At 41.1% G+C, this 25,988-nt stretch overlaps 1 protein-coding gene across 2 annotated transcripts in view; it reads right to left on the bottom strand.

Moving 5' to 3' along the window:
- The window catches only part of Casp8 (caspase 8), a 46,566-nt gene extending 26,968 nt beyond the window's left edge, over positions 1–19,598 (bottom strand). The window contains exon 1 of one of the 2 annotated variants that reach the window (XM_021159156.2): positions 19,252–19,598. The gene's annotated coding sequence lies outside the window, so the exon portion shown is untranslated. Of the gene's footprint in view, positions 1–12,722; positions 12,889–19,251 lie in introns of those variants that run through there. The other variant, XM_029479220.2, reaches the window with a different exon arrangement.
- Between the last annotated feature and the right edge of the window lie 6,390 nt (positions 19,599–25,988).

The raw sequence follows: 25,988 nt of genomic DNA, 5'->3' as shown, positions 1-25,988 counted from the left end.
CATATTATTATATAAAACATGTTTCAGGCATATCACATAATCCTACAGGACAAGCAATTGGGGAAAGATCTAATTGTACTCTAAAAGAGATGCTTATCAGACAAAAGGTGGTAACAAAGACTCTCAGAAATAGATTTCATAGTGTTTTATTAACCTTAAATCTTTAAAATGGTAATGAACAAAAAAATATAGCTGCTGAAAGACATTGGATTGTGGGAAAAACCCGCTGAGCTAGACCAGCCTGTTTACTTTAAAGATCTTCTAACATCAGAATAAAAACAAGATATGTAATACTCTGGGGGAGAGGTTTTGCCTATATTTCCACAGGAAAAGAAAAGCTATGGGTTCCTTTCAAGTTGATAAAAATCAGACATGACAAGGGGAGACCCCCCTAAAGACCTTGGCTACAGACAAAAGGAGATTGACAAGATCAACAAGATAGGTGATGTATATGTGGTGATATATATATATATATATATATATATATATATATATATATATATATATGAGTCTGTACACAGAGACAGCTCTGGGACCTGCTGAGATATAAGTGTCTATATACAGCCAATAACACTTGTTGGGCATGAAATTCTCATAACTTTTTATTAGATACCATCCTTTAAGATGACAGGAATAGAAATTTATATTGTAGTTTGATTATGTGATCAAATTAACCTCTAAAGAAAGGCAGTTGTATTTCTTTATTGATCTTCCTTAATTAATCTGTGCACTCTGCACGTTCCACATGAATGTCTTTACAGAGCCCACGTGTTGCTTGTAAGGTTTGTATACTGCAGAATGAGAGAGGAGAGAGACAACCTTGACAAGATTCACACTCTGGGACGCTGAGATTCCGGGCCCTTCCATTCCAGCTCCTTGCTCGATTTTACCTCAACTACATCGAAGCTATTTCCTCTAAAGATTTGCCTCCAGGACAGTTATAGAACAGCTAATTCACCCATCCAGCCTTTCAGACTATTATAGTCAGGACTTCAGCTAAGCCATAAACTTTCTCAGCACATAGAGACTGAAAGGCAAATGATGCCAGCTAGTCCGCCTTTGACAAGACCAATTTTCCTATTCCCCTTTGGGCCTTCAGAAGGGAATTCTTTACCCCAATTCAGCTAGAAGCAAACAAAAGAAGATCGTTGTCCCAGTCCTTTAGGTTGGAGTGGATGGTTCTGGCTATTTTATAAGTTATAGCTATATTGTCATAGTGGATAGCTTACAAGTGTTGTGACTTCAGACAGGGAGGAAACTAGAGAGCCTAGACTCAGGGATTTCTACGTTTCCTTTCCTCTTCTCTATCCTTCCTTCTTAGGTAAAGAGAGGAAGGCAAAATGGAAAGGGAAGATATAGTGATGTCATAGAAATTAGACAAATAGACAGAGATAGAATATTAAATTTACTCTTAAACAAAACATCATATCTCCATAATCTTACATTGGTAGAAACCTTTATATTTGATACAAAATTGAAGTTTTAATTCTTACATTGGTACACTATATATATTGATACAGGTTTAAGGTTCTCATTGGTATAACTCTTTGTATATAATACAAAATTTAAAATTAATATTGTTCCTCTTAGATAGGCATTGTGCCTATGCAGCTCATTTAAGAATACAAGGCTTAGATCCAGTCCTTTTAATAGCTGCTGTTACAAACTGTTTAGGATGATTAAGCGATGCAAGTCAGATACTGAAATTCATGGCTTTATTAGATTCTAATTTAGTTAATTACAACAAGTGTTTTCAAGATTATTTTAATAGTAAATAGCTAAGAGTAATGGATGTTTGACAATTCAGTTATGCTGTATATTTAGATAGTTTTCAAAAGCGTCAGAGATTCACAGACTATGGCATTTAATATTATTTCATCATCAAAGATCATATGACTATGAGACAGATGTGTTCATGACAGTATCTCATTCCACTTCAAGGAGGCTATTGAGCATCATTACCTCCAGGGGGAGTGGCTTTGATCGTGGCAAGGTAGCCATTGGGCAAGAAGTGCTCTAATTCATCTGCAGACAAAAATACTGTCCAAAAAAAGGACAAACAGATGTGGGATAGTCAATTGTTAAGCTCTGTCAAAATAGAGTAAGCTAGTCCTTCAAAGCTTCTGCTTTACTTAAGGTCTGTCAGATTGTTCTGGTCCAGAAGGCTAAAGACAGATCCGACATTATAAGAAATTAGGGAACTGTCCAGGCAGTCAGCAGTCTCTACAAATTGTATAGTCTTGGAAGCTATGTCATTGTGCTTCCTACATATTCAGGTAATATTTAATTCCCTCTCAGATATCTGATGGGATTGATGACTAGTTATAGTCTAATATTCAAACTTAAGTGGTTTAACATTAAGAAAGATTATCTAGATTTGTAAGCATGGATTTCAGATGGGAATACAAGTTAAAATCAACATAATTTAAACATAGAATTATTAACTCTTTAAATTAGGGTAGATGGTACTTTACCTAACCAACAAATATGATAGACTAGATGTTAAGTGTATATCCTGCTTTACAATTTACATAATTGTTATGGTTGTGCTCAATTTATACCTGAGAGAAAAGACCCTTTTTTATTGAACAAAAAGAGGGAAATGCTGTGGGTTCCCTGATGTTGTTTAAATTCTGATGTTAATTCTGCTTCCTCAAGATGGACTTCTCCCTGTCAATCAGCTGATCACATACTCATGAGACCTCATGTGAATATTTTCCCCATTTGAACTGGTCAAATAAAGGCTAGAGGCTGTGATTGAGCAGTGGAAGGAAAAGGTGGGATGGGAGGTCTTGGACAGTGGGGGCAGTAGGAGGAGAAAGAGGGAGGGAGAAGAGAGAGGAAGAGGGGGAAATGAAGATGGAGCAGAACCACGTGGCCATGAGAAACTAGTATAGCAATAGATCTGCCCAATCTAGGCATACAGCTTATAAATATAATAACCAGATTGTGTGTTTTTTATATTGGGTTGAAAATTAATGCAACAGGGTTGGGTTTTTTTGTTTGTTTGTTCTTGCTTTTCCTCTGTGTTTTCATTTTTTGAAGCAGGTCCTTTACCAACCAGTGGTGGCACACACCTTTACTCCCAGTAGTCAGGAGGCAGAAGCAGGTGGATATCTGAGTTCAAGACCAGCCTGGTCTACAGTGTGAGTTCCAGGGTAGCCAGCGCTATATAGAGAGACCCTGTATAGACAGAAAAAGAGAGAGGGAGGTCATAACAGTCACCAGAAATAAAGACCACAAAGACCAAAAGACCAAAAGCGAAACAGAAGCCAAGGCCAAGTAACATATAAAGAGATACCTCTCAGAATTACATCCGATTCCTCAATGGAAACTCTAAAAGCCAGAAGGGCCTGAACAGATGTCTTGAAGACTTTTGCTAGATCACAGATAACAACCCAGACTACTATACCCAGCAAAATTTCAATTATTATAGATGGAGAAAACAAGATACTCCATTACAAAGTCAAATTTAAATAATATCTATCCACAAATCTAGCCCTACACAGGTATTAGAAGGAAAGCTCCAACCCAAGATGATTAACAATAACCATGAAAACATGAAATAAATAATTTCACACTAGCAAAACCCAGAGAAGGGAAACACATACACACACACCACTATCAGTAACAACAACAAAAATAACAGGAATTAATAATCCTTGGTCATTAATATTTCTCAATATCAGTAGACTCAATTCCCCAATAAAAAGACACAGGCTAAGAGAATGGCTATGAAAACAGGATCCTTCCTTATGCAGCATAAAAGAAATACACCTCACCAACAAAGAGACATTACCTCAGAGTAAAAGATAGAGAAAACATTTTCCAAGCAAATGGACAGAGGAAGAAAGCTGTTATATCTTTTGAAATATCCAACAAGATAGAGTTCAAACCAAAATTAACCAAAAGAGATGAGGAAGGACGCCATACTCATCAAAGGAAAAATCCTTAACATCTCTGGCCCAAAGGCAAGAGCACCCACATTCATACAAGGCGCAATGCAAAAGCTTAAATTACACATTGAACCTCACACATGATTAGAGGAAGAATATCCCATTGTCACCAATGGACAGAGCATTCAGACAAAACTAAGTAGAGAAATGGTGGAGCTAACAGAAGTTATGAACCAAATGGACCTAACAGGTATCTATACATCATTTCACCCAAACACAAAAGAATGTACCTTCTTCTTAGCACCTTGTCAGCTTTCTCCAAAATTGACCACATGTTCAGTCACAAAGCAATCATCAACAGATACAAGAAAACTGAAATAAGCTCTTTTATCAGACTACACAGATTAAAGCTCGATTTCAACAACAACAGAAACAACAGAAAGTCTACACATTTGTAGAAATTGAACAACTCTCTACTGAATGACTACTGGGTCAAGGCAAAAATAAAGAAAGAAATCAAAGACTTCCTAGAATTCAATGAAAATTAATGCAAAACATACCCAGACTGATGGGACAGAATGAAAGCAGTGCTAAGAGGAAAGTTCATAGCACTAAGTGGCTTCATAAAGAAGATCTCATACTAGCAAGTTAACAGCACACCTGAAAGCTCTACAACAAAAAAGAAGCAGGAAATACACACTTAGGAGGGGTGTATGGCAGGAAATAATCAAATTGAGGGCTCAAATTACTAAAATAGAAATAAGAATAATACAAAGCAATCAATGAAACAAAGAGCTGGTTCTTTGAAAGCCAACAAGATAAACTTTTATCTAAATTAACTAAAAAGAAGAGAGAATATTCAAATGAACAAAATTAGAAAGGAAAAGGGGGATTTAAAACAACACTAAGGAAATCGAAAGAATCATTCAGTCAGACTTCAAAACCCTGTACTCCACAAAATTGAAATGTCGAAGACAAATGGACAATTTGATAGATATCACTCTCCAAAGTTAAATTAATATCAGATAAACCATTTTAAAAGACCTATAACCCCTAAGGAAATGGAAGCAGTCATTAAAAGTCTCCCAACTCAAAAACGAACAAACAAAAAAACCAAAAAAAAAAACCAACCAAAAAAAACCAGATCCCGAAAATTTTAGCACAGATTTCTACCAGACTTTCAAAGAAATAATGCCAATTCTCCTCAAGTTATTCCACAAAACAGAAACAGAAGAAACATTTCCAAAATTGTTTTTTGAGGCCACAGTCACCCTGATACCGAAACCACATAAAGATTCAACAAAGAAAGAGAATTACAGATCAATTCCCCCCTCATGAACACGGATGCAAAATATTCAATAAAATACAAACCAAATCGAAGAACATATCAAAAAGATCATCTACCTTGATCAAGTAGGCTTCATCCCAGAGATGCAGGGATGATGCAACATATGAAAATCTATCAATGTAATAGATCATATAAAGGAACTGGAAGACAAAACCCTACATGGTCATCTCATTAAATGTGAGAAGAGCCTTTGACAAAATCCAACACCTATTCATTTTAAAAGTCTGGAAGAGATTTGGGATACAATGGACATATCAAAACATGATAAGGAACTTAGAAAAATATAATTGAAAAAAAAAAAAGAAAGCATAGTAAAGTAAACAATTTACAGCAAGTGTATAGCCAACATCAAATTAAATGGAGAGAAATTCAAAAGCAATTCCACTAAAATCAGGAGCAAGTCAAGGCTGTCCGCTCTCTCTGTATCTATTCAGCATAGTGCTGAAAGTTCCAGCTAGAACAGTAAGACAAAAGGAGATCAAGAAGACACAAATTGTAACAGAAGAAGTCAAAGTATTGCTATTTGCAGATGATATGATAGTATACATATGTGACCTCAAAAATTCTACCAGGGAACTCCTACAGCTGATAAACACCTTTGGTGAAGTGGCTGGATACAAGATTAATACAACAAACAAACAGACGAACAAACAAAAAACATCACTAGCCCTTCTATACATAAATAATAAATGAGCTGAGAAAAAAAAAATCAGGGGAACAGCATCCTTCACAATAGCCACAGATACTATAAAGTATCTTGGGGTAACTCTAACCAAGCAACTGAAAGACTTGCATGCCAAAAGATTCAAGTCTTTGAAGAAAGAAAATGAAGAAGTTTATCAGAAGATGGAAAGATCGCCCATGCTCATAGATCAGTAGGATTAACAAAGTAAAAATGGTCATTTTAGGCCAGGCAGTGGTGGCACATGCCTGTAATCCCAGCACTTGGGAGGCAGAGGCAGGCAGATTTCTGAGTTAGAGACCAGCCTGGTCTACAAAGTGAGTTCCAGGACAGCCAAAGGCATGTGCCACCACGTCCCACACGACCCTTGGTTTTAAGCTCTGTCATAGAGATGTAGTAATAAATTCACATTGTATTAGCATAAAAACAGACAGGTATATGATCAGTGGAATCAAATTGAAGACACAGAAGTAAACCCCACACCTATGAACACCTGGTTTTGATAAAGAAGCCAGAAAAATACAATTGAAAAAAAAAGAAAACATCTCCAACAAATGGTGGTGGGCCAACTGTATGTTGGCTGATTTCTGTGCCCAGAGATCTGGTTACAGTATGAACACTAGCTTTGTCTTGATTGTTGAACTATCTCCTGTATCAATGTTATGTAAAGAATATCCTCCAATTATCTCTGATAGGTTAATAAAGTAATGATCAGCCTATGACTGGGCAGGGGAGACAGGAATGCACTACCAGACAGGCATAAGGATTTAGTGAGCTCAAACCAGGAATCTCAGAGATTTGGTGGCAGGAATGGAGCCATTCCCTACCTGTCTCTGTACCTGCTCTACAACATGTAACCACTGCACCCCACTGAGTCGACCAGACAGTCAATCACATAACATAACACCTGGAATTCTTCTTCATGTTAATGAGGTGTCTAGATAGCCTTGAGCCTTCAGCCAATGAGCTTCCCTTCCTGGGTATCCTGCCCCCAAAAGGTATATAACTAACCCCTTGGTCATCCCGAATAAAGTGTACGCATTTACATCCACCACCAAATAAAGCAATAAAAAACAAGCAAGGATTGTCTCAGAAAGCTGCTCCATTAAGGATCACCCAAGAAGAAGGCCTTTGACTAAGGAGCCATGCCTAAGACTCCAGAGGAAGGCTGTCTCCTCTCCAGCCCCTCACTCCTAATCAGACTGAATTCTGCTCATCCAGGGCTCCATCTCCCCTCTCCTGCTTGTCACAAAGATGCCCTGAGGAGAAGCAAAGACCACAGACCAGTTCCTGACTCCCTGGGATGGTACACCAGAGAGAAGACTAGGAATCATTGTGGACTCCCTGATTCGGACTTTGCCCTGTCTCCTCCCAGGTTCCTGGGTACCCCAGAGAGGCAGGACTCAGTACAACAAGAAAGAAAAGAAATAAAAGAGAAGAAAAAGAAAAGAAAAGGAGAAAAGGAAAAAGAGGAGGGAGGGGAAGGGAAAGGGAGGGGAGGGGAAGGGAAGGGGGAGGGAAAGGGAAAGGGGAGGGGAGGGAAAGGGAAAGGGGAGGGGAGGGAAAGGGGAGGGGAGGGGAGGGGAGGGGAGGGGAGGGGAGGGGAGGGGAGGGGAGGGGAGGGGAGGGGAGGGGAGGGGAGGGGAGGGGAGGGGAGGGGAGGGGAGGGGAGGGGAGGGGAGGGGAGGAAAAGGAAAAGGAAAAGGAAAAGGAAAAGGAAAAGGAAAAGGAAAAGGAAAAGGAAAAGGAAAAAAGTTCTGGAATTCAGTGTGCACCAGTCCTGTCTTCCTGCCATGGCCTCTCAAGAGCTGGAATTGAAGATGAGTGCCATGCCCAGTACATTCACATATTAATTGTTGGAATGACACCACACACAGACATTTCTCTCATCTTCTACAAATCCTGAATTCTTTTTCTTTTACTGAATTCATTATTTGTGTGTGTGTGTGTGTGTGTGTGTGTGTGTGTTGGGTATAGGCATGTGTGTGCCACAGCAAGTGTACCAGGACCTCTGGGAAGTGCTCCTGCCTTCCACGTTTGTGTGGGTTTTGGGGATTGAGCCAGGTTGCCAGCTTTGCACAGCAAGTACCTTTCTTAAATAAATTGTTAGACTTGGAGAGGAAGAGAAAATATGAGAATGAAAAGAAATGCTGGGTGTGTTCCCGTGTTAAAGACTGTATGGTGTAGAAGACAGGAAGTTGACTTCCAGGAAGTCCAAGGCAGGGCAGGAAGTGCCTCTCAGTCTGGGCATCAGCACAAGTGCTCTTAAGAAAACATAGCATTAGAACCAAGTTCTTAGAGAACTGGAAACTTGCCTTCCCCCAAAGATTCGGACTTTGCCCTGTCCCCTCCCAGGTGCCTGGGTACCCCAGAGAGGGAGGACTCAGTACAACAAGAAAGAAGAGAAGAGAAGAGGAGAGGAGAGGAGAGGAGAGGAGAGGAGAGGAGAGGAGAGGAGAGGAGAGGAGAGGAGAGGAGAGGAGAGGAGAGGAGAGGAGAGGAGAGGAGAGGAGAGGAGAGGAGAGGAGAGGAGAGGAGAGGAGAGGAGAGGAGAGGAGAGGAGAGGAGAGGAGAGGAGAGGAGAGGAGAGGAGAGGAGAGGAGAGGAGAGGAGAGGAGAGGAGAGGAGAGGAGAGGAGAGGAGAGGAAGAAGAGGAAGAGGAAGAGGAAGAGGAAGAGGAAGAGGAAGAGGAAGAGGAGGAGGAGGAGGAGGAGGAGGAAGAAGAGGAAGAGGAAGAGGAAGAGGAAGAAGAGAAGAGAAGAGAAGAGAAGAGAAGAGAAGAGAAGAGAAGAGAAGAGAAGAGAAGAGAAGAGAAGAGAAGAGAAGAGAAGAGAAGAGCATCCTTCACAATAGCCACAGATACTATAAAATATCTTGGGGTAACTCTAACCAAGCAACTGAAAGACCTGCTTGACAAAAGATTCAAGTCTTTGAAGAAAGAAACTGAAGAAGGTATCAGAAGATGGAAAGATCACCCATGCTCAAAGATCAGTAGGATTAACAAAGTAAAAATGGCCATTTTATCAAAAGCAATCTCCAGATTCAATGCTATCCCCATCAATATTCCAATACAATGTTTTTATATATTTTGAAAGAACAATACTCAACTTCATATGGGAAAAAATCCAACTCACACAACTCTCAGAGAAACTCAAAGTGAACAGACAGAACAGGGGGCATATTCTAGCTGTGAATCTCTCAGAGAAACTCAAAGTGAACAGACAGAACAGGGGGCATATTCTAGCTGTGAATCTCTCAGAGAAACTCAAAGTGAACAGACAGAACAGGGGGCATATTCTAGCTGTGAATCTCTCAGAGAAACTCAAAGTGAACAGACAGAACAGGGGGCATATCCTAGCTGTGAATCTCTCAGAGAAACTCAAAGTGAACAGACAGAACAGGGGGCATATCCTAGCTGTGAATCTCTCAGAGAAACTCAAAGTGAACAGACAGAACAGGGGGCATATTCTAGCTGTGAATCTCTCACAGGAGAGAGCATTCGTCCTTCCCAAATCCATGAAGTAATCACAAAAGTACCTTAACTTAGGGCCAGTGTGTTGATCAACATTAGGCCAAACACCCTTAAAATTTTAAAGCAGTTTAAGCTGTTAAAATCCCATTTAATAGGGAAAGAAATCCACAAGAAAAAGAAACAAGACTTCTGGGCTGGAGAGACAGCTCAATGGTTAAGAGCACTGACTGCTCTTCCAGAGGTCCTGAGTTCAATTCCCAACAACCACATGGTGGCTCACAACCATCTGTAATGGGATCTGATGCCCTATTCTGGTGTGTCTGAAGACATATACATTAAGTAATAAAATAATATTTTAAAAAATAAATAAAACTACCTGTAATTCCACCAACCAAAGATAAATATGTAGTAATATTTTACTGATTTATCTACCAAATATTTTAATCATGCTTTTTTTCCCATTAATAATACTGAAAATACATTCTGATGTCTTTTTTCTCTATAGCACAGATTTCAGTATCCATAAGGCATCTACATAATTCACATAACCAGTCATTATTAAATTCAGGATAATTTTAAAATGCAAATCTCTGAATCCTATTTCCTTAGAATACTTTCCTATATTATACGGTCAAGGAATTTAGTTAATAAGCCTTTTCAGGCATCACATATCCAACAGCATTTCTTTTGTTTGAAACTTTTTTTTCAAGAGCTTTATTGTAGAAAGGCAGGGAGAAAGGGAGAAGGTAGAGAGAGAGAGAGAGAGAGAGAGAGAGAGAGAGAGAGAGAGAGGCCAGCCATGGCCACGTGGAGAGAGGGGGGGGAGAGAGAGAGAAGGAGGGCTAGAGAGTAAGAAAGGTGAGAGCTTAAAGAAATTGGCTAGGCTTGTTCTTTGACCATTTCTTTCATTTATGTCTATCACCCTTTCTGTTTACCTTTGACGATCCCACCATCTCTTCTCCTCCTCCCACCCCACACCCTCCTTCCTCCTTACAAGTCCCTTTCCCACAGAACAACACCTTCCCCCACGTTATGACCTGAGGCCAGTGTGACAGTGAGTCTGGACATGGTGTGACGGGCACCTGGCCCCTGTGCCCATCCCAGCTCACTCATCCCTGCACCTCTATGAGGTGACTGCTTCTGAAGGAGTTGATGAGGCCTCTTAGCTTCCCAGGCCTCTCTATGGTACCTGACATTCCATCTTGCTTGCTTGTTCCTGTTTGGTTCACACATTTCTCTACCCATAGCCCCGCAAAAAGCAGTCAGTTTCATGGAATTTGTGAGACCATGGGTGAGTTTGGTCACCCACTCTATAAGAACAGGGACCACACTGTGGCCTCATTTTATGGGACCTAAACTGGTGACTTGAACTTGTGGAAATTAACACTGTTGATATTTTTGAAATGCTTGCTGTTGTTTTTGTTACTGAAGACACTAAGTGTAAAACACCTCACAGAGAAAGTTTGGGAAAGTAAGAAAATAAAATAAAATCATTTAAATCTTATCATTCTAAAGTAACTCTCTGGTCCTATTTGGCATTGTGTCCTGAAATTTATTCACATCTCTCTACAAAAATAGATATGCATAAATAAATTTGAGAAGTTTATCATATTATCTATATATTTTATTATTGCTGTCAAATAATCTAAATATGTTTCTACTTTATGATATATAGAACATTTCATATTTTATATATGAATAACTTAAATATTTAAATGTAAATCAATGTTTATATTATGACTTAGAAGAGTTCAGAAGTATCCATAACTGCATAAATCATTTTCTTATCTCATTTTGCTAGAAGCCTCTGAAGAAATGGTTACTACAGTCTTCATTTTCCTATTGCACTAAATCATAACTTAAATCAGCTAGTCAGCCAGAGATAGGCTCAGACTCACCAGTCACTCAGTAGCTCCAAAAGCACACACTTTAAAATGTGGAGTTTTTTAAATACCAGTCAGGCTGCCTGAGCTACCCGGAGAGTTTCAGGCCAGCAAAAGACCCAAGATAGCTAGCACCTGAAGAACACACACACAGCAATGTGTGAGCATACCACAAACAAGCACACATATACAGAAGGAGATTTGCTATTTTATTCTATTAGAAGACAACGAGGAAATTCAGCAGAGAAATACTAATAGTCGTATTTTCAAATGGGTACAATGGCCAGAGATTAAAAGCTAAAGAATTAAAAAAAAAAAAAACGGAAAAAACTGCACATAAAATGGAGTGTGTGGCCCGCCCACTGTTGAGGAAGTGCTAGTCTACTTAGACCGGAGGCCCGATCTATGATCCAAGCTCCACCACACCCTCTTGCGCGAGGTTATTGTTTCTAATCATTATTCCATAAATAATAAGGTACATTCTGCCCCTCCTGAGATTTAGATAACTGACTCCGAGATGGAGGTGGTGGGGAGACATAAAATGAAACTTGCTAGAACTTTCCAGGGATAAAAAACTTTCCAGGGATAAAAGTCAACACGTCATCCAAAGCCTGAGAGAATCTGAGAGGCTCCATCAGGCCAAATCCTAACCTTGAGCGCTGCCTCTGCCTTCTAGGCAAGGCTGCTCCCAGAATTGGGCCCCCCTAAACCCCAAAGAACTCCACACACCACACAGGAGCACGATCAACAAGCCGCAGCAGGCAGAGGTGTTGGATCCACCTCATTAAAGGCAATCAAACGTCAATAAAATGAACAACCAAGCCCGTCATTTTCTAACTGAATTTAACTTGTAACCTGACGCGGGAACAGATTTCTGGGCTCTTAAACTGTGCTTCCTATTGTTTCCTTCTCTGGGCTGTCTTGTTTCTTTTTAATTTCTCAAAAAAAAAAAAAAAAAAAAAATAGAGACGATAGGCTGAGGAGGGAGTTTGGTGATAGAGCCCTTGCCTAGCAGGTAAGGCCCTGAATTCAATTCCCGGAACTGCGGATTTAAAAACATAAATAGATAATATCACTAGATTGTGTCTGTGTTTGGGAGTATGCGTGTTGGGGTGTGCGTGTGTGAGTATCAGATGTGTAGTTTCAGGGTGGGTGAGACGGTGAGGAGACAGCGCAGCCAAGTCAATTGAGATCTGAATTTTGGCTTCTTTTCAAGGAGGGGGACAATAGATGGCTGTCCAGGAACACCGAGGAGGGGGGTGGGGGGGAAGAACTCTCGAAGAGGGAAGAGGGCAGCTACTCACACAGAGAAAGCTCCTGGCTTCCCTTTCAGTATTCAAACCCTGAAACCCTCTATGGCCTTGTGGACTCCGGATCCCGCACTCCGAAACCTAGAAAGCTTTAGAATCAAGATCCATCCCAGCTTAAAAGCCCAGCTGACCTTATCGGAAACAAGTCCCGAGATCCTCAGGAGGCACCTTGCTCCCAAGCCCCTTCTCTGTCTGGGGTCTGTGGCAGGCAGAGGGCAACAGAAAGCTGGAGGGTAGAGCCTCTCACACTTCCTGCTTTCCTGAGACAAGACATAGGAAGAGGCAGCCGCAAGCAGGCTGGCCTGAGTAGTAGAATGACACTGGCTAAGGCTGTGCAAAGTTCTATACATGTACACACTACATTAGCCACAGTCTCCCCACTTGCCCATCCCCCATTTCCTGTTAGTCCCCTGGTCTCCCAGTTTCGCTTCTGCTTTCACGGCATACATTTGAATTTACGTGTCTTTATAAAATCTAGGAACCACAAATGAAAAAGCAAATGATATCTGTCCTTCTGAGATTGGTTCAGTTCACTTAAGATGATTATCTCAGCTTTTTGTCTATTTTCTGGCAAACATTTCCCATTTTGTTTTGTTTTTTTGGTTTGGCTTTGGTTTTGTTTGACCCTGGCTGTCCTGAAACTGGCTTTGTAGACCAGACCAGCCTCAAACTCAGGGATCTATCTACCTGCCTCTGCCTTCCAAGTGCTGGGATTAAAGGTGTATGCCACCATTGCTGGGGCTGTCACTCTGTTCTTTATGGCTGAAATTTGTGTGAGTGTGTTTGTGAGTGTGTATGTGTGTGTGAGTGTGTGCGTGAGTATGTGAGTGTGAGAGAGTGAATGTGTAAGTGTGTGCATGAGTGTGTGTGTGTGTGTGTGTGTGTGTGTATAAAATGCCACATTTTCCTCATCCATTCCTCTGTTTTTAATGGTCGGGTTGGTTCCATAACTTAACTATTATGAATAAGTATGGATGTGCAAGTGACTCCATGACATGCTGACTTAGAGTCCTTTGCATAAATACAGCTGGGTCCATGAAAGAGCTATTTTTTTTTAAACAACCTCCATTTTGACTTCCTAGAGGCTGGCCCAGCTCACGTTCCCATCAGGAGTGTATAAGGGCCAGCGTTTGTTGTTATTTATTATCTTTTTTTCAAATGAATATATTTAATTTTTTATGAATACATAGATTGGTCTCAAACTCATGATTCTCTTAAACCTTAAGTTCTGCCTTCGGAATTCGAGGGTCACAGGTATACATTGCCCAAACCGATCAATAAATCTTTCATATATTGATCTTTTGTCTTCCAATCTTGCTGGATTCATTTTGTTGATTTTATTGTTGATTGTATAACTTTATTTTTTATTCTTGTTGCATAACATAGCTTCTGCCAGGTTTTAGATACTCATGTTTTCAAGTGACTAGGTAAATAAAAGATGGTAATTTTAACAATTGTCATCTAGAGTATTAGTAGAGTATTAGTGTTTAGTAATTTTTGGCTTTTCTATGTCATCATTAAAGTGGGAACTTTCAGGATAGCATTTGAAATGTAAATAAAGAAAATATCTAATAAAAAAAAGAAATGTGACTACAAAGTATGGGGGCACAGGAAATGCAATTATTAACTAATAAATTCAGTTTTGTTAGCTCTCTTGCAGCTAAATAAATTCCAAAGAGATACAACAAAATTCCTAACTCCATCAGAAATAAATGTTATTTGTTATCTTAATGACTGCTATTCTGACAGGGATGAGATGCAATCTCAAAGGGCTTTAACTCACACTTCTCTGATGGCCAGTGGAGTGGAGAACGTTTTCATTGTTTTCTTACCATTTATTTAATCAATTACTTTTTTGTTTATTTATTCAACTGAGAGTGAGAGGCATTCTTGCCACTTGTGGAAGTCAGAGACAACCTTTGGGAGTCTGTCCTCGTCCATCTGTCGTGTATGCTCTGGGGTAGAACTCAGGTTGTCCAGCTTGGTGACCCAGCGCCTTCGCCCCTCAGCCAACCCCCTGTATCTTTAGTTCAATTTTTGTGAGCCACTTGTTCATTTGCTTATTAGTTGGATTATTTGATTTCTTACTGTTTACTTTTTTAGTTCTTTGCGTAGTCTAGACTAATATTTTGTCAGATGTATAGTTTGCAAAGATTTCCCTTCATTCTGAATGCTGTCTCTTTGCCCAATTAATAGTTCCTTCGACATACAAAGAGCTTTTTAGTTTCACGAGGTCTCATTCGGCTTACTTCTTGAGCAATGCCTTTCAAGAGGTATTGTGGTCTCAGAATCACAGTCAAAAGTCACAGATTGCAGATTGCATTTAAAAACAAAAACAAAACAAGGAAACAGGTTCCACCTATTGTCGTTGAGGAAAAAAAAAAAAGCCCTTTGACATCAAAGATAGAGGAACACTGCCTTGAAGGTGAAGAGGTAGAAGGGTACGGTATCATGGACGCAAGGAATGCATCTAGGAGACAAGCAAGCATCATTGTTCAATAACTTGACAAGAGAGACTTCTACCCAAAACTAGTCAGAAGGTACAGAAATTTACTTCATATGGATTAAGGGAACAATCCGTCAAGAGGACATTGTACTTCTAAACATTGATGTATACATAGAACAAATTCTACTCAGGCTAAAGTCACGAACTGACCCAGCACAGTAAGTGGGTAACTTCACCACTTCATTCCCATCTGTAAGTAGAGAATCATCTGAGTTACATGAGATCCCAGATCAAATGGAGTTAACAGCGATCTACAGAAAGTTTCCATCAAACACTGCTGAGTGCGTGTCTTCTGGTGGTCCTCAGAGCTCTCAGATAATGTAAGAGGACACAAAGCAAGCCTTAGCAAATACAGGAAAGTGGAAAGAACATCTCACGCTCTGTCTGACAACCATGAAGTAAAGCTAGAAATTAACAGCAAAAGAATGTTTAAAAAAATATACAAACTCATTAACACACAAGTTAACACTAATTAAACAACACGCTAGTGAATGATGACCAGTTTATTGATGAAGTCAAGAAGGAAATAAAAAAATATATCCCTAGGCTAAATTGAAAATGAAAACACAACACACTAAAACCTGTGGGATACAATGAAAGCTGTCCCAAGAGGCAAATTTATAGCTATAAGCACCTACATTACAAAGCAGAGAGAGGGACTGGAGAGATGGCTCAGTGGTTAAGAGCACTTGCTGCACTTACAGAGGACCAGAGTTCAATTCCCAGCACCTACATTGGGCAGCTCATAACCATCTGTAACTCCAACTCCAAGGGGTCCAACACTCTCTTCTGGCTTCTTGGGCATGGCACTCACATGCATATACACACCCATATACGCATAATTTTAAATGATCAAAAAATAATAATAAAAAGAAACCTTGGACACACACAAACTGCGAGAGGGACTGGCAAGATGGCTCAGCAGATAAAGGTGCTTGCTTCTAAAGCCTGGAACTCACAGGGTGGAACAAGAGCACTGTGGCATGCACATAGCTAAACACACACACACACACACACACACACACACACACACACACTAAACAAATGGGAAAAAAGTCAGAGAGGTTTCAAATTAATAACTCAATGAAAACACCTTAAAACTGTGGCAAAATGAGAGCAAGCTAAACCCCAAAGCAACAGATGCTGTGGTGGTCTGAATGAGAACAGCCCTTACTGGAACTCTTTGAGAAGGATTAGGAGGTGTGGTCTTGCTGGAAAAAGACATATCACTGGGGGTGGGCTTCACCGTTTCAAAAGCCCATGCCAGGCCCAGTTTCTCCCTCTCCATTGGCCTGTAACTTGTGGATCAGGTGAGCTCAGCTACTGGTCCAGCCAGCACCTTTCCTGCCTGCCTGTCCCCATGCGCCCCACAATGATGATAATGAACTAACCTTCTGAAACTGGAAGCAAGCTCCCAATTAAATGCTTTCTTCTAAAAGTTGCCTTGGTCATGGTGTTTCCTCATAGCAACAGAAAAATTAAGACATATGGGAAAAATAATTAAGACCAGGGCAGAAATTAATGAAACAAATCAAAACAAAACAAAAAATTTCACAAAGAATTAAAGAAACAGAGTTGATATGAAGAAAAGATTAAAAACAACAAACAAACAAACTAAACCAAGCAAAAGAGAGAAAACCCACATTGACAAAGTTAGAGGCAACAAGGAAGGCATTACAACTAATATCAATGAAATTTAGAAAAATCATATGAATATACCTGAAAAACTTTCATTCTACCTGCTTTTAGAATCTAAAAAAGAAAAAAGAAAAAGAAAAAAAGAATTAATTTCTAAAATTTTATTAACTAGCAAAAATAGGCCCCAGGAGTGTTTCACCTCTGATGGGCCTAGAGTCCTGCCTGGGCTTTGAGGGTTTGCCGACTTCCACAGCTAAGTCTTACTGTTACACAGGGATGTTCTCCTTGCTCCTAGTTCGATAGTTTCTACTTACAGCTAAAACAAAACAAACAAACAAACAAAAAATAAGCCTAAAGTCGAAATCAGGGCTTTCCTACAGCAAACTCCCCAAAGAGGCAAACCCTGGGTCCTTCACTGTGTGAGCAAACCTGTGTACAAATACATAAGCTCCTTGCTGGGAATTAGTTAAAATATTTTCTGGTGTTAAAGAGAAGAAAAAGAAAAGAACTTTGAAACTGTGTTTTCTGCTACCTAAAATAGAATGTAAGCTTTCAGAGTAAAGAGCCCCAACTTCACAGCCGAGGGAACTGAATAAGGCGCCCAAAAGCACATGCCCACCCTCGAGGTCTGAGCAAAGGTGACACCATCGTACCAGGACCATTAGCTGGCCAGGAACCTGGGCAACATGGCAGCAGCAAAATCAAATCCTGTCTGTGGCACAATCCACTCCAGGAGTTTCTATAGTTTTCCCAGCATCCTCTATAACCTCTACCCCAGTTCTGACTCACTGATTTCTGAGAATTTCCTGTCAGAGACCACGAACTTCCTGTGAGTGCAGCAACTGAAGCTCTCATGGTAATACCTGAACCACATAACAACAGCCTGAAAATCATCAATGAGAAGACACTGTGTAAAGAGGCAATGAACCTCTGTACAGGGGCAATGGTTATACACATGGAGTTCCCCTATAGGCACTAAGCCCATGAGAGCATAGGATGACACATCACATGGATCAGTAAATCCGAGGAATGTCAAATAAAGCAAGAAGATGCCCACTTTCTTATTAGGATTTCTCTTAAGTTGGAAGATTTTTTAAAAAAAAAGAAAGAAAAAAAGAAAGAAAAGAAAAGAAAAAGAAAAAAGAGCAACCTGATAGGGTGAGGTGGTCAGGCTATGCAGGCTGCTGGAGAAACCATATTAGTTCCTGGAGTGAACCTACCCACAAACAGAAATTACTGGGCAAAATTAAGTAACAGCTAAATGGCCTGCTATGGGGTCACCTTTCTCCCTCCTGGAGAAGAGACATGGGAGACACACACACAGCCATGACCAGCAACTCCTCTGTGTCCACATACGAGTTCTTGAGTCTTCTTTAAATAGGTTTGTAAGAAACGGGAGCACTAATCGGCCTCATGCTAATTCAATCACTGCCATATTTATTAAAAAAGAAAGATTTGTCGGTGAGATGGCTCAGGAGTTTAAGAGCACTCAATGCTCTTGCAGACCACCTGGGTTCAGTTTCCAGCACCCATATGGTGACTGAAACTGTCTGTAAATCCAGTTCAAGGAATCTGTGCCCCACCCCTGTGCCAGGTGCACATACCTACATGCAGGCAAAATACTCATAGTCATGAAATTAAAATAGAAATAAATAATTTTTTAAAGAATGAAACTGAGACTTAGCCAAGCAGAAGGCACTTAGAGGACTCCCTTTAAAAAAGAAAGAAAGAAAGAAAGAAAGAAAGAAAGAAAGAAAGAAAGAAAAGAAAAGAAAAGAGAAAAAAGAAAAAAAGAAAAAAGAAAAGAAAGAAAGAAAGAAAAAAGTAAGAAACAGAAATATGACTGTATGATAATTCCTTCCAAGTACTTAACAAGCCAGTCACCCTTACAAGTGCTTAGCACATAGAGGAATTACCAGCCTCAGGGCACCTGTAGCCCTCCCCCTCCCTCTCTCACTCCTTCTCTGTGGGGGTTGGGGTGAGGGGGTGGGGGGGTTGGTGTTTTAAGTGCAGAGTTAGTGCCCTGCCACCCCCACCCCCTGTACTGCCAGCACTCAGGAGGTGGAAGCAAGGTTCAAGAAGCCTGAGCTTCTGCAGGAAATCATGAAACCAAAGAGGGACAGAGGGAGGGAGGGAGAGAGGAAGAGGAGAGGGAGAGGAGAAGGCAAAGAGAAGAAGAGGGAGAGAAAAGAGGAGGGGAGGTGTTGGAGGAGAAGGAGAAAGGAAGAGAGAATTTGGGATTAGAGTTGAGGGACGTCTGAGTTGGGAAGAGCACGAAAATCGCAGGAGGAAACGCAGCTCAAGCTAGAGGGCTCCCCGGAGGATTAACTCAGCACGGGTCCTCAGCCAAACTACAAAGAAAGTAAGCCTAAGAAGTCCAATAAAGTTTTCTGGAGAGGCGGCGACGGCACCCCGATGGCTGCATTTCGGGGAGCGCCACGCGAGATCGACACCCACCGATGGGATCTCGCCCGCTGGTGGGAAAGGAACCCGGCTGGCTGCTCTGCAGCACTCACCTGTGGCCGAGTACCTGCCGCGCCTGTCACAACTCCAGCTCGGGCGAGGCCGCCGCTGGCTTGTGCTTTCCGAGCCTCCAACCCGGGCCCGCGCTCCCCAGGACTGTGCTCACTTCCTGTTCCACGCCGGCCCGCGGAGGTTTGCTACCGATTCCGAGAAGCTAGACTTTTAAGCACCGAGGTCAGAATGAAAGACGACTGAGAGAACTAGGGGACAAGGGACAGAAATGCCTCCGAATGTTGAGAGGCGTTTGAGTTAATCATTAGAGGTGGCATCCTGGTGCCAGCCCTAGAGGCCATAGGCTGCTTCGCTTTCTGCCCGCCTTAAGAGCTCCCGCCAGCTCTGGAGGACACTTCCTTATTCCCCGACTCCAACCACACCTCCTTTCTCGCAGAAACCCTCTGCTCTAGAAATGTCAGCACTCCCGGAGGTAGGCGCAGGAAGATTAGAACAAGCAAGTTCCAGGCTATCCCAGAGACAGTGGAACCAGAGCTAATGGAATGAAAGAACACACACACACACACACACACACACACACAAAGTTTAAAGGAGCCAACTACAAGAAGAAAATGATTTCACACTGAACCAAACAACCAGCTATGTTGAGGGCCTAGGTCGGATCCATCAGGATCGCTGATTGTTGGTTCAGTCTCTGTGAGTGCCTGTGAGGCCAGACTAGTTGATTCTGTGAGTTTTCTTGTGGTGCCCTTGACCTCTCTGGTTCCTACAATCCTTCCTCCCCATATCCTGTAGGATTCCCCAAGCTCTGCCTATTGTTTGGCTGAAGGCCTCTCAGATGGCGACTATGTTAGGTTTCTGTCTACAAGTATGGCATAATATCATTAGAAAACATTTCATGCTTTTTTTTTTTTTTTTTTTTTTTTTTTTGCTGGTCATGTTCAGTTCGATCTTAGCTGTCTGGGGCATCCAGCCTCTTGTTCCTGGCCTCCATGAAGTGTCAGAGGTGGCCTCCCTCTTGTGTGGCACAGGTCTCAAGAGAGACTAGTAATTGGATAGAGACTCCCTCAAGTTCTGTGCCATCTTTTCTCCAGCACATCCTGCAGGCAGGATAAATGGTAGGTCAGAGGTTTGGGGTCTGAGTTGGAGTCCCAGTCTCTCCAGTGGAAGGCTTGCCTGGCTACAGCAGACAGCAAGTTCCCGCTCCAAAGCCCTCATTACTAGGAGTCATGGCAAGGGTCACCCTGGTAGGTTTCTAGCCCCCACATTCCCGTCTTCTCTGCCATACTCTCTCCCTCCATCCTCCCGCAACCTGATCCCTCTGCTGCCATCCCCACATGCCCCCAGTTCCAATCCCATGTTATCTACTCTATTTCTCCCTCCGAGGGAGACCCCTCCTTGTTACTTAGCCTCTCTGGGTCTGTGGATTGTAGCATGATTATCTTGTCATTTACAGCTAATGTCTGCTTATAAGTGAGTACGTACCATGCTTGTCTTTCTGGGTCTGAGTTACCCCACTCAGGATGGGTTTTTGTTTTTGTTCTTGTTTTCTGGTTCCATCCATTTGCTGGCAAATTTCATGGCGTTAGGGGTTGTTTGTTTGGTTGTTTTGTCTTGTTTTTTAAACTCTGAATAATTCTCCATTGTGTAAATGTACCACATTTTCTTTATCTCTTCTTTGTTTAGTGTATCTGGTTTTATGTTACCAGGGGTTGAGGGTGGTAGATATAGATCTATAACCAGTTAGACCAGCACCATTTGTTAAAGATGCTTTCTTTCTTTCTTTCTTTCTTTCTTTCTTTCTTTCTTTCTTTCTTTCTTTCTTTCTTTCTTTCTTTCTTTCTTTCTTTCTTTCTTTCTTTCCTTTTTTTGGATTTTTCGAGACAGGGTTTCTCTGTGTAGCCCTGGCTGTCCTGGAACACACTCTGTAGACCAGGCTGGCCTCAAACTCAGAAATCCGCCTGCCTCTGCCTCCCAAGTGCTGGGATTAAAGGCGTGCACCACCACTGCCCGGCGTAAAGATGCTTTCTTTTTTCCATTGAATAATTCTGGATTCTTTATAAAAACTCAGGTGTCCATAGGTGGATTTACATCTAGGTCTTCAATTCCATCCCATTGATCAACCCGCCTGTTTTTACGCTCATACTGTGAGGTTTTTACTACCATAATTCTGTAGCAGAGCTTGGAATAGGGGAAGTCAATATCTTCTATTGTACAGGGTTGCTTTTAGCTACCCTGGCTTTTTTGTCTTTCCATATGAAGCTAAATATTATTCTTTCAAAGTCTATAAAAATGTGCTGGAATTTTGAAGGGGATTGCACTGGATCTCTAGGTTGCTTTTGGTAAGATGGCCATTTTTACTATGTTAATCCTACCTATTCATGAGCATGGGAGATCTCTCCACCTTTTGAGATCTTTTTCAATTTCTTTAAATACTTGAAGTTTTTGTCATGTTTTCCACTTGTTTGACAAAAGATATTGTATATTATTTGTTGTTATTGTGAAGGATGTTGTTTTCCTGATTTATTTCTCAGTCTATTTATCATCTGTATATGGGAGGGCTAGTGCTTTTTGTTGTTGTTTTGTTTTGTTTTTGAGTTAATCTTGTATCTAACCACATTGCTGAAGGTATTTAGCAGCTGTAGGAGTTCCATGGTGAAATTTTTGGGGGTCACTTATGGATACTATCATGTCATCTGCAAATATCGATACTATAACTTTAATTTGTAATTTCCTTTAGTTGTCTTATTGCTAAAACTTCAAGTATTATACTGAAGAGATATGGAAGGAATGGTCTTATCCCTGATTTTAGTGGAATTGCTTTAAGTTCCTCTCCATTTAAATTGATGTTGGCTATACTCTTGCTGTAAATTGCCTTTACTATGTTTAGGTATGTGCCCTGTATCCCTGATCTCTCCCAAGACTTTATCATGCAGAAGTGTTGGATTTTGTCAAAGGCTTTTTCAGCATCTAGTGGGATGACCGGGTGGATTTCTTCTTTCAGTTTGTTTACATGGTGGATTATGTTGATGAGTTTTCATATGTTGCACCATCCCTGCATCTCTGGGAGGAAGCCTACTTGTTCATAGGAGATGATTTTTTTGAAGTTGTTGTGCCAGGATATGCCTACTCCACCTTGGGACTGGCCTCCATCTTAAAGGGAGAGGAAAAAAAAAAGCCTAAAAACTTGACCTACAGCAGAACCCCAGCTGCACCCACATACCAGGAAGGTATGATTCTTTGGATTTTCTTGGTGTCTGTTGTTATGTCCCCCTGTTCATTTCTAATTTTCTTAGTTTAGATATTCTCTCTCTACCTTTTCATTAGTTTGAATAGGGCTTGTCTATCTTGTTGATTTTCTCAAAGAACCAACTCTTTGTTTCATTGGTTTCTTTGTATTATTCTCGTTACTATCTTAGTAATTTCAGCCCTCAGTTTGATTATTGCCTGCCATATACTCCTCCAGGGTGTGTTTGCTTCTTTTTGTTCCAGAACTTTCAGGTATGATGTTAAGCTGCTAGTATCAGATCTCTCCAGTTTCTTTATGAAGGCACTTAGTGCTCTGAACTTTCCTCTTAGCAGCATTTTCATTGTGTGCCACAGGTTTGGATATGTTGTGCTTTCATTTTCATTAAATTCTAGGACGTCTTTAATTTCCTTGTTTCTGCTTTGACCTTGAAGTCATTCAGTAGGGAGTTGTTCTGTTTCCGTGAATGTGTAGGCTTTCCATTGTTTCTGTTGTTGTTGATATCCAGCTTTAAGCCGTAGTAGTCTGATAGGATAGAGGGGTTATTTCAGTTTTCTTGTATCTGTTGAGACTTGCTCTGAGACTGGACTTGGGGACAGTTTTGGAGAAAGTTCAACGAGGTGCTGAGAATAAGGTACATTCTTTTGTGTCTGGGTGATATCCGTTCTGTTGTGTAGATAGCTGTTAGGTCCATTTGGTTCATAACGTCTGTTAGCTCCATTAGTTCTCTACTTAGTTATGTCTGCATGGAGTGGGGTATTGACGTCTCCTACTAATCCTGTGGGAGGTTCAATGTGTGGCTTAAGCTTTACTAATGTTTCTTTTACGAATGTCGGTGCCCTTGCATTTGGGGCAGAGATGTTAAAGATGTTTTCCCTTGAGGAATATGGTGTCCTTCCCCATCTTGTTGGGTTAATTTTGTTTTGAAATCTATTTTTTTTAGGTATTAGAATAGCTACACCAGCTTGCTTCCTGGGTCCATTTGCTTAGAAAATCTTTTTCTAACCCCTTACTCTGAGGCAGTGTTTCTCTTTGATATTGATATGTGTTTCTTGTATGCAGCAAAAAGATAGATCCTGTTTTCACATCCATTCTGTTAGGGAATTGAGTCCATTGATGTTGACAGATATTAATGAGCAGTGATTCTTGTTATTTTGATGTTGTTAGTGGAGGTGGTTCTCTGTGTGTGTGTGTGTGTGTGTGTGTGTGTGTGTGTGTGTGTGTGTGTGTCCCTTCTTTTAGTTTTGCTGGCATGAGATTATTTTCCATGTTTTTGTAAGTGTAGTTAATCTTCTAGGGTTGGTGTTTGCTTATAGTACCTCCTGTAGGGTGGATATTATTTAAATTTGACTTTGTCCTTGAATATCTTGTTTTCAACATGTATGGTAATTGAAAGTTTTGCTGAGTATAGTAGTCTGGGTTAGCATCTGTGATCTCTTAAGAGTCTGCAGAGCATCTGTCCAGGCCCTTCTGGCTTTTAGAGTTTCCACTGAGGAGTTGTGTATAATTCTGAGAGGTGTGCCTTTGTATGTTACTTGGCCTTTTCCCCTTGCAGCTTGTAATATTCTTTTTTTGTTGTTGTTCTCTGTGTTTAATGTTTTGAATTTTATGTGGCAGGGGGACTTCCTTTCTGGTCCAATATACTTGGTGTTCTGTAATCTTAAACCTTTATAGTCAGTTCCTTCTTTAGCTTAGGAAATCATTTTTCTATGAGTTTATCAAAAATATTTTTCTGGGTTTTTGAGCTGGGGGACTCTTCTCCTTATATTCCTATTGTTCTTAGGTTTGGTCTTTTCATAGTGTCCCAGATTTCCTGTATAGTTTGTGTCAGGAATTTTTTAGACTTAACACCTGGCCAGTGTATCTGTTTTTTTCCATCCTGTCTTCCACTCCTGAGATTCTCTCTTCCATCTCTCGTATTCTTTTGGTGATGTTTGCATCTGTCATTTCTGTTTGCTTTCCTAGATTTTTCTATCTCCTGGATCTCCTCAGTTAGTGTTTTCTTTATTACTTCTATTTCCATTTTCACGTCTTACACAGTTTTATTCATTCCCTTCATCTCTTTGGTTTTTTCTAGGTTTTCTTTAAGGGATTTATATGTTTCTTCCCATTGTTTGACTTTATTTTCCTGGATTTCTTTAATAAGAGATTTGCTCATTTTCCTCTTTTAGGGCCTCCATTATGTTCATAAAATCGGTTTTAATGTTATTTTCTGTGCTTCAGCTCTGTTGGGCTATCCAGGGCTTGGTATAGCATGATAGCTGGGCTCTGGTGATGCCACATTTGCCTGGATGTTGTTGTTTGTGCTTATGCTGGCTTCAGGCATCTGGGTTTGGGATAATTAGGTGCCAATTTCTGAGTTTATCTTCATTGGATGGATTTTTTTTTTTTTTCGGTTTCTGTTTCCTTTCTGATCTTCTTGCCTGAGTGGCCCGTGGTTCTGATGATTGGTGAGTTCTCGGGTCCTATAGGGTATCTCCACTGGGGTTTGTGGCCTGCTGGAACTCTGGGGTTTGGGGGGTTCTGGAATCTGGCATGGCCTCTAGGGTTCCAGGAACTGGGGTGGCCTCTGGGGTTCCAGATACCAGCATGACTTTTGGTAGAGCAGTGGGTTTTGCTGGAGTTGTGGACCGGGATCCTATTAGAGTTTTTTCAGTCAGAACTCATTGTGGCCATCTGTCTTTGACTGTTGCTGGTTATTGAGGTAACTACTTTACCTTGAGAAGCATAAACACATCTCCAGTTTCCTTATGTCTATTAGATAACTACATCACTCAAACTTCCTGTTGGCAAGGAGAGGTCTATGTCACTGGCAATATCCTAGTTTGCCTCTGGATCAAGGAGATTGGCAATGAAGAGTCCAACAGGACTTAGAATAATCCTCTCTGAAGTGGACCCAGAGCAACCACCGTTCCTTGCCTTGGCACTAGCTAGAGCTCCTGGTTGTGTTCTATCCTGCAGCAAGGCCTGGTTGCGCTAATTGGAGTGATGTTGTTCATCGCCTTGGTCCACTGTAGGCCCTGACTGTGATGGTTACTGTAAATGGTCAATCTATCAGGCTCTGGAATCATGGAGATGGACCTCTGAGCATGCTTGAGAAGGACTATCTTGATTACATTAATTGTGATGTGGGAAGACCTAAGGTGGGTGGAACCATTCCTTGGATAGAGGGGGGATGGGGATGCTGGGCTGTATGAAATGGAGAAAGAGAGATGGGCACTGGCCCACATCACTCATCATGTTCTTCTCTGACTCCAGATGTCATGTGTTTCAAGCTGCTGCTGTGCTGCTGCAGCTGTGCTGTGCTGTGCTGCCACTGCCGCTGCTGCTTCAACTCTCCTGCCAGTATGGATGACTGACTATACCTTGAACTTTGAGCTGCCTTTGAGAAAGTATTTTATCATAGCAATAGGAAGAGACATTAAGATGTCGGCTCTTTCCCCAGCTCCTTCCAGTCCTACCCATTCGGAACCATGATGGATGAGGCTGTCTCTCCATTGTGCTTTGAAAAAAATCAAAGGCTGAGGACAA

Source organism: Mus caroli, unplaced genomic scaffold (genome assembly GCF_978045245.1).
Source record: "Mus caroli unplaced genomic scaffold, Mus_caroli_1 scaffold_1, whole genome shotgun sequence".
In the NCBI taxonomy this organism is placed as follows: domain Eukaryota; kingdom Metazoa; phylum Chordata; class Mammalia; order Rodentia; family Muridae; genus Mus; species Mus caroli.
The sequence above is the reverse complement of the archived record's forward strand: the minus strand, read 5'-3'. Positions and strand labels throughout refer to the sequence as shown.